Below are 7,416 nucleotides of genomic sequence, written 5' to 3'. Positions count from 1 at the left end.
GAACGACTTTTTAACTTTTAAAAAAGATCTCCATTTCATTTTAAAATATACTGTTTCTTACAGAAAGACTCATTGTTTTTGCTAATAACAGTTAGATGTTGGCACATGCATCTCTAATCAATAAATTTAAAAAACGAGTTATATTTGAGGAGGAAGCATAAAAATTTATGTCATGTTAATTAGTAAAGGTGATAAACATTACTATTGAAATCTACCCGATGACTTTATATCTACACGCAGGTGCCAAGGATCTGAGTGCAACTGACTATGGCTAGTAATAATCAGATACATACAGATTAAGAAAGCGTTTTTAAAGAATTATTTTTGTTTTATTTATGTGCATGCACATATGTGTGTCAGTGTCCTCAGATGTCAGAAGAGGGTGTTGAATCCCCTATAGCTGGAATTAGAGGGAGTTGTGAGTTGCCTGACAAGGGTTCTGACAACTAAACTCTGGTCCTCTGCAAGAGCAACAAGGGCTCTTGATCGCTAAACTATTACTCCAACCCCATAGAAAATGATTTAAGACAATTCTGCAAAGAGCTTATAGACAATCTAAACATCTGGACACTGAGAGAAAGAGAGAGTGAGAGAATGAGTGAGAGCAAGAGGGAGAGAGAGAGAGAGAGAGAGAGAGAGAGAGAGAGAGAGAGAGAGAGAGAGAGAGGCTCTTTATAACATTATCAGATGCAAAGGTTGGAAATCACTGTAAATGGCTTCCGTATTTTTGGGAAGTGGATCCATGTGACCATTGAAAAAAAGTGCAAAACTATTTGAGTAAATAACACAAGTTCATAAGGTATTAAAACATTTTTTCTCAAGTTTCCAAGAAAACATGTGTAAGTCAAATTCACTGCTGAGAGGTGCATGTGGCATCTAATCCCCTCCTCCTATGGTCCTTGCAACAACCTGAGGAAAAATTTCTCCAAACCCCAGCTTGAAGAATTTTAATGAGTTTATTGGACTTGCTAACTGAGCTTGGAGTGCAGGCTTACTAACAGACAAGCGAGGGTCCCCCCATTCACAGCTGTGTTTGAAAGTCCACACCCAGACATAAATCCTGTGGTTACAGACAGCCTTACAAAATGGCAAGGGACCAGCCTCGTGGTTTTCCAGCTTTTATACCCTTAACCCACCCCTGCAAGTGGCTACAGTCAACCAATTGACTGGAAGAGGGAAGGGGAGTGACTTCTTTGAAGGGCGTGGGAAGGAGGCAGTCCATGGCTTGTCATCACAAGGTCAGAGGAACATCTTCTGGGTCACAACATGTTAGTAAAAAGTGAAGACAAACAGGACCTTTATATTTTAAAAAATATTTCATTATTTTTATTTATTATTTTCATTTTATGTATATGATTGTATTGCTTGCATGTATGTGAGTGCACCCGTGTTGTGCAATTCGGATTCTCCTGCAACTGGAGTTAAGGATGGTTCATAGCCACCATGTGGGTGCTGGGACTCAAACCCGGGTCCTCTGCAAGAGCAGTCAGGGCTCTTAACCTCTGAGCCATCTCTCCAGCCCCGTGCACCTTTATATTTTAAAAAGACATTCTGCGTTTGGTCAGTTTGGCCTAAGTTATGCTTCTAGCCAAGGGGCAGCTTTGGCAGTTAATGCTTGATTGCATAATGTTTTGCATTTTTCCATATTGATCTATTTACAATTATGCACAGTAAACATAAGACCCAGCTATTTGAAATTTTGTTATGAAGAGTGTTTGGATATGTTGAGAATTACTGGCTAAAATCGCAATTTAGAGTCTGTAATTTCAGTCAATGCAAAAGCAATTGTACCATCTCTGCTATACTAGTATTTTAGAAGCTTTAACACTCAATGAGAATAGTTTAGACAGCATGTACAATTTCTCATAACAAAATCTATCCACAATGCGATGGTTTTAAACTTCTGATAGTTCTAAACTCTGCTCATCTTTGTACTGCTTTTCCTACTCTCCTTTATATTCTGCCTACTGTCAATAACGGCCACTTTCCAGGTAGACTTTGATGAGTGCTTCACACAATGTATCTAGAAGATTATAATATGCTCATGTTTAGGTTCTGTATATCATATTGATAAATGCAGTGAAAGCCTGATTTTCCAGATTGATTGGCATTTGGAAAACAATTCTCCAGTTAAAAGAGAGCCTATTTGCTTTTCCTTTTCTTTTTCTCCTATGCGTATATGACATAATCAAGTACATGATAGATATCTCTTCCTTATTTCTGTTTTTTTTTTTTGTTGTTGTTGTTTTAGTACATTGAAAATAGCTTTGTTTTTTAAGGAAAATTAAAATTTAGTCTTTGAAATTTTTATAATGTAGATAATGTGTCTTGCTCATCTCTCCCCACACCTCCCTCCCCAACATCATGTCCTAGTTTTTTTTGGTTTTGGTTTTGGTTTTTTTAGATTTTTAATCTACTGAGTCCAATTAGTGCTATGTGCTCATGGGTGCGGGACCATCCACTGAGGCATGGACAGCCTATAGCAACCACATCCTCAAAAGCAATTTTCTATCACCTAGCACCCATTAACTGCCAATAGCTCTTCAGCTAAGTATGGGGCCCTGGGAGCAGTTCCTCTTCCTGCGTTGGTCCAAGGAGAACTCTTGTCACTCAAGAATGATATAACTGGGACCAAGAGATGTCTCAGTGGTTAAGAGCACTGGCTGCTCTTGCAGAGGACCTCAGCTTTCTGTCTGTGAGCTGTGAGCTCATTCATCTTTTGGGGCCTGCCTCACAGCCCTGAGGGCAGGGCTTCCTGCATCACATAAAATTCTTGGTTTCAGTCTCTGACTTTTGCTGTCACCCTGAGAAGACTAAGACTGTTGTTTTAAAATGGCTAGTGTGATTGCATTGGGCCAATCCAGATGCACTCTTCATTTAATGCTAATTGTGCCAAATGCAAGATCATCATCACAGGAAAGATAACTTGCCATAATCACAGATTCTGGAGTTTAGCCTGTAAAATATTTGGGATTAGTTTTAAATTCCTGCCCACCACAAAAATATAGCTATAATCTTCCTTCAAAATGAAAACAGATTTAAATCTATAGCTTGAAAGTATACAATGAATAGAATGAGAAAAAGTCATATGTATGCTAAAAAAACTTTGTCTTAAAAATGAAAAGAATTCTCTGCCAATATATAACAGAAAGGTCAACACATCCAAAAAGCATAAGGCATTCTGACTGGCTCGACCTCTTTGTAGTGACATTAAATGCTAGATTACAACATTTTTTTGGGAAAGAAAGTATAAACAAGACTATATTTTTGTTTATGCACACAAAATATATATGAATTATACTCAACAAAAGTTATTATTTAAATATAAAAGTCACACAAATATTTTTAAATGTACTAGAAAAGAAGTAACAGTTTCAGTTAAGCTTTCTCAAGTAAATGGAGACAGGAGACTTCAGCTACTCAAGAAAGAGAGATACTCACAAACAGGTCTTGACATGTTATTATGTTAATGAGTTAACAAATGTCTTCCCACAAATACCAATAGACTGATGTAGAAAACTTATTTCTTGCTTGTATGATTGCCCACCTTGTTGTAGAGATGTCAGCTCTTTCTATCTTTAGCACTTAGCTGAAAAGGAAAGTCAGAGTAGAGTAGGCCATGCAATATTTAATGCAGTTATGCTTTGGGATTTAAGTCTCCCAAAGGCTGTATGTTGAAGGGTTGGTTGCCAGCTTGTGGCATTAGTTGGGTTCCATTGGAACCCTGTAGGGCTTAGTGGAAGACATTAAGCTATTGGGAAATATTCTTTTAAAAAAATATATATATTTATTGTTTTTATTTTATGTGTATGAGTGTATTGCCTGCATATATATGAGTGCACCCATGTCGTGCAGTGCCGCGGAGGTCAGAAGAGGGCTTCAGATTCCCCTGGAACTGGACTTAAGGACAGTTCGTAGCTGCTATGTGGGTGCTGGGAATCGAACCTGGGCCCTCTACAAGAGCAATCAGTGCTCTTATCCACTGAGCCATCTCTCCAGCCCCAGGAAATATTCTTAAAAAAGACATTAGGACTCTGGCATCTTTCATCTCTCTTGTTGCTTCCTGGCTGTCATAAGGTGAGCAACTTTCTCTACTATGTTCTTAGACACTGGCCTCAAGTGATGGGGCCAAGTGACTCAACTAAAACTTGGGGCACTATGAGACAAAACAAATCTTTTCTCTTTTTAAGTTGATTATCTCAAGAATTTTGTCACACTAATGGAAAATTGATTAACACAAATGCCTAGAACAGGAAACGGTGTGAATTTCATTCATTAGGACTTAATCATGTGAGTCCAATCCAAGTCAAAGAGATGCGAAAGGCATAATCTTCCTAAGTGTCAGGAACAAAGGGAACTGATGACTATCCACTACTACAAATAAATTCCAGAAGTTTCCTTTCTTGTCATAACAGATCTGTTTCACTCTTCCTCTTCACAATCAATACACCCATCACCTAGGGAGGACCATCCCAAAGCCTATTTAACCACTGTATCCAATTCAAAGTGAAATGAATGCACAATATCATTAGATTATGGTGCAACTTCTCTTGCTTTAAATATTAATAAATAGAATTAAGAAAAAAATAAGTGAATTCTTAAAAAAATCACATAAGAAACAAAGGACTAAAAAGTAAAAAACCCAAAGTATTTCTTTTCCTTCTGCATAGCACAAAATAGTCATGGGCTGGTCTCTTCTTGTCACTGACAAGATGCGCAACATGGCAGGAAAGCCTTAACCCATGTATTAATTCTCTGCTTAATTTGATCCACTTATTATTTCTCCAGTTCTTTTTGGGGCATAATCAGGATAGACATCCTTATAAGTGGGCAGTTTAATTGTACTTGCTTCTAGATTAGTGGAATTAAAGCTATTTTTAATTTTACCTATTTATTTTACGTGTATGAATGTTATGCCTGAATGTGTGTAAGTGCACCTATGTCATGCAGTGCCCATGGGGGTCAGAAGGGGGCATTGGATCTCCTGGAACTGAAGTTATAGATGGTTGTGAGCTGCCATGTGGGTGCTGGGATTCGAACCTAGTTCTTCTGCAAGAATAGCCAGTACTCTTAACCACTGAGCCATCTTTCCAGCCCCAAATTAAATCTATAATAGAAAACATTTTTTAAATCAAAAGATTCCCCCCTCCCAACAGAACCACATATTAAGTTAACCTGACTGGAATGATTTTATAAAGGCTTAACTAAGGCACTGGTTTTGACAAATATGATGGTGCATCCCCTTATGATGGGAAGAAGAGCAGTAGCTTAGACAAGCCTACAAATTTGGGAGAAAGAAACATATTTTTTTAAATGTCTTTTATTTATTACTTTATTTATGTATATGAGGGTATTGCCTGCATGTGTGTAAGTGCACCTGTGTTGTGCAATGCCCTCCGAGTCAGAAGAGGTTGTTGGATGCCCCTGGACCTGGAGTTATGGATGGTTGTTGGCCACCATGTGGGTGCTGGAAATCGAACCTGGGTCCTCTGCAAGAGCAGCCAGTGCTCTTAAGTGTTGAGCCATCTCTCCAGCTCCGAGAAAGAAAACTTTTAAGATATTAGTGTGCATACTGAAGCAGGAGCCATGATATTTTTTTTTCTCTGATTATAGAATGCCGAATGCCTCTGATGAACCATCAAGTGACTATGAGACCAGAATTACTCATTGTATCATCAGTACTGTTAAAGTGACAAAATTATAAGATTGGGTATATGCAGTAGCCATCCACTGCAAAATGGAGGTGGTGATGTTGGGACTGTTCACAAGCAGGCCTGCAGAACACACATAGACACAGATATAGGTATGCCAGACACCACAGCACAGACCTTCACTGTGCCTAAGCAATTCATAGTTATGTCTTTGCTTTGTAGTACCATCCTTTGAGGTAATCAGCCATCCAACAGTGGTAAGCTGGTGATGTTAGACTCCCTCCAAAGTAGGATCTAATCCCTCAAGAATACCAACCAGGTACTCTATGGCAGGTTAATAATTCCAGAGGTTTACTATCCTGGAGGGATGGTAATTCAGCCCAGTGGTTTGCCACAGTGCTCCAATTACCACCACTATTTGAAGATGCACAGAAAATTAGATTTTTTATAATAGGACAGTAAAGAAGATTGTCTCAGACTAAGGGACCCATTCTATGATAAAGAAGACGCAGCAGCAGGTATGTGACCATAGCTGCACTGATCCCATGTTATAGATTTATGCCATAGGCCTTTCAGCATTCAACCTGACAAAACAATAAAACAACCTCTCAGGGAATTACTGAAGGTACCAGGTTTACTGTGACATGATTTGGTACGCGCGTACACACACACACACACACACACACACACACTGTGCATATGCACAACAACTGCTGTTTTCTTGATAGGTGGAATATATGGACTGTGTCCCAGGGGTAGATGGAAGAATAGCTCCTTCCAGTCAGTGGCCTTTGTGGTGACTTGCTGTTTCATTTCTCCTCAATTTTACTGTCTACAGGAGTAGAGGTACTGGTTCTTGTGGGGGGGTGGGATTCCTTCTACCCAGGGGCAAAGCAAGGATTTCAGAAAACCTGCCATGTGGCTGTTTTTTTTGGACTATCATGCCAGTAGATGAGTAATCAGAGAAAAAGGCTCTGATTATCTGAAAGAGATAGAGCTTTGTCTAATAACAGTGGCAGGGTGAAGAACGTCTGAAATTCAGTGAACATGGGAATCTCTCACTGCTTTCAAGCTTGGTAACAACCTAAATAGGTAATTGCAGCAATCATAACCTGATAAAGGCTTTGCAGTGAGGAGCTCGGAACACTCAGGCAGCGAGCACCAGGCTACTCCATCAGGCAAGCAGCTAACACCAGAAGTGCAGGCTGAGGGGGAAGGAAAACAGGAGCCAAGCGATAGGGCCCACTGTAACTACACAGGCTGTGGTTGAACACAGTAATTCTTCAGGGTCTTTTTTGCTGTCTAGTTTTCTTGTCTTTGGTTTGGCTTTTGAACTGTTGATAAAACTGTCAGGTGGACAAGCAGGTACAGGGGTAGACGGAGAGGAAGTGTCACGCTTCTCTCGAATCCCTCGGATCCTCCATTTTGTGCGCTTCAACTGACTTCCTATCACCGGCATCTTTATTTCTGTTTTGAGGGCTTTCCAGGCCTATTAACCTGAGCTAGAAAAGAATGCTCTGCTTGTCTATGCTGTAATCAGGCATGTCTTACCCAGGATAGTTATAAACAGGGCCTGACATAAAATCACAAGCCTGCTTAAAACATTTTGCAATTAATTTTGTGTGTGACTTTTTGTTCGTAACTCAGTTACAAAGTTGTCCAGTGTGAACTTTTTAGATGAAAATGTGTCATAGTGCTAAAAGGAGAAATGTTTAGTGCTCTACCACCCCTTGGCACAGTATGACTAGTGGTTAGAGAGTGTACC

General features: G+C 39.5%; 1 pseudogene; it reads right to left on the bottom strand.

Annotated features, from left to right (window-relative positions):
- The window catches only part of LOC103729557, a 13,087-nt pseudogene extending 5,977 nt beyond the window's left edge, over nucleotides 1-7,110 (bottom strand).
- Between the last annotated feature and the right edge of the window lie 306 nt (nucleotides 7,111-7,416).

This window comes from Nannospalax galili, unplaced genomic scaffold (genome assembly GCF_000622305.1).
Source record: "Nannospalax galili isolate Female #2095 unplaced genomic scaffold, S.galili_v1.0 scaffold872, whole genome shotgun sequence".
NCBI lineage: Eukaryota > Metazoa > Chordata > Mammalia > Rodentia > Spalacidae > Nannospalax > Nannospalax galili.
This window is presented reverse-complemented; position numbering and strand designations above follow the sequence as displayed.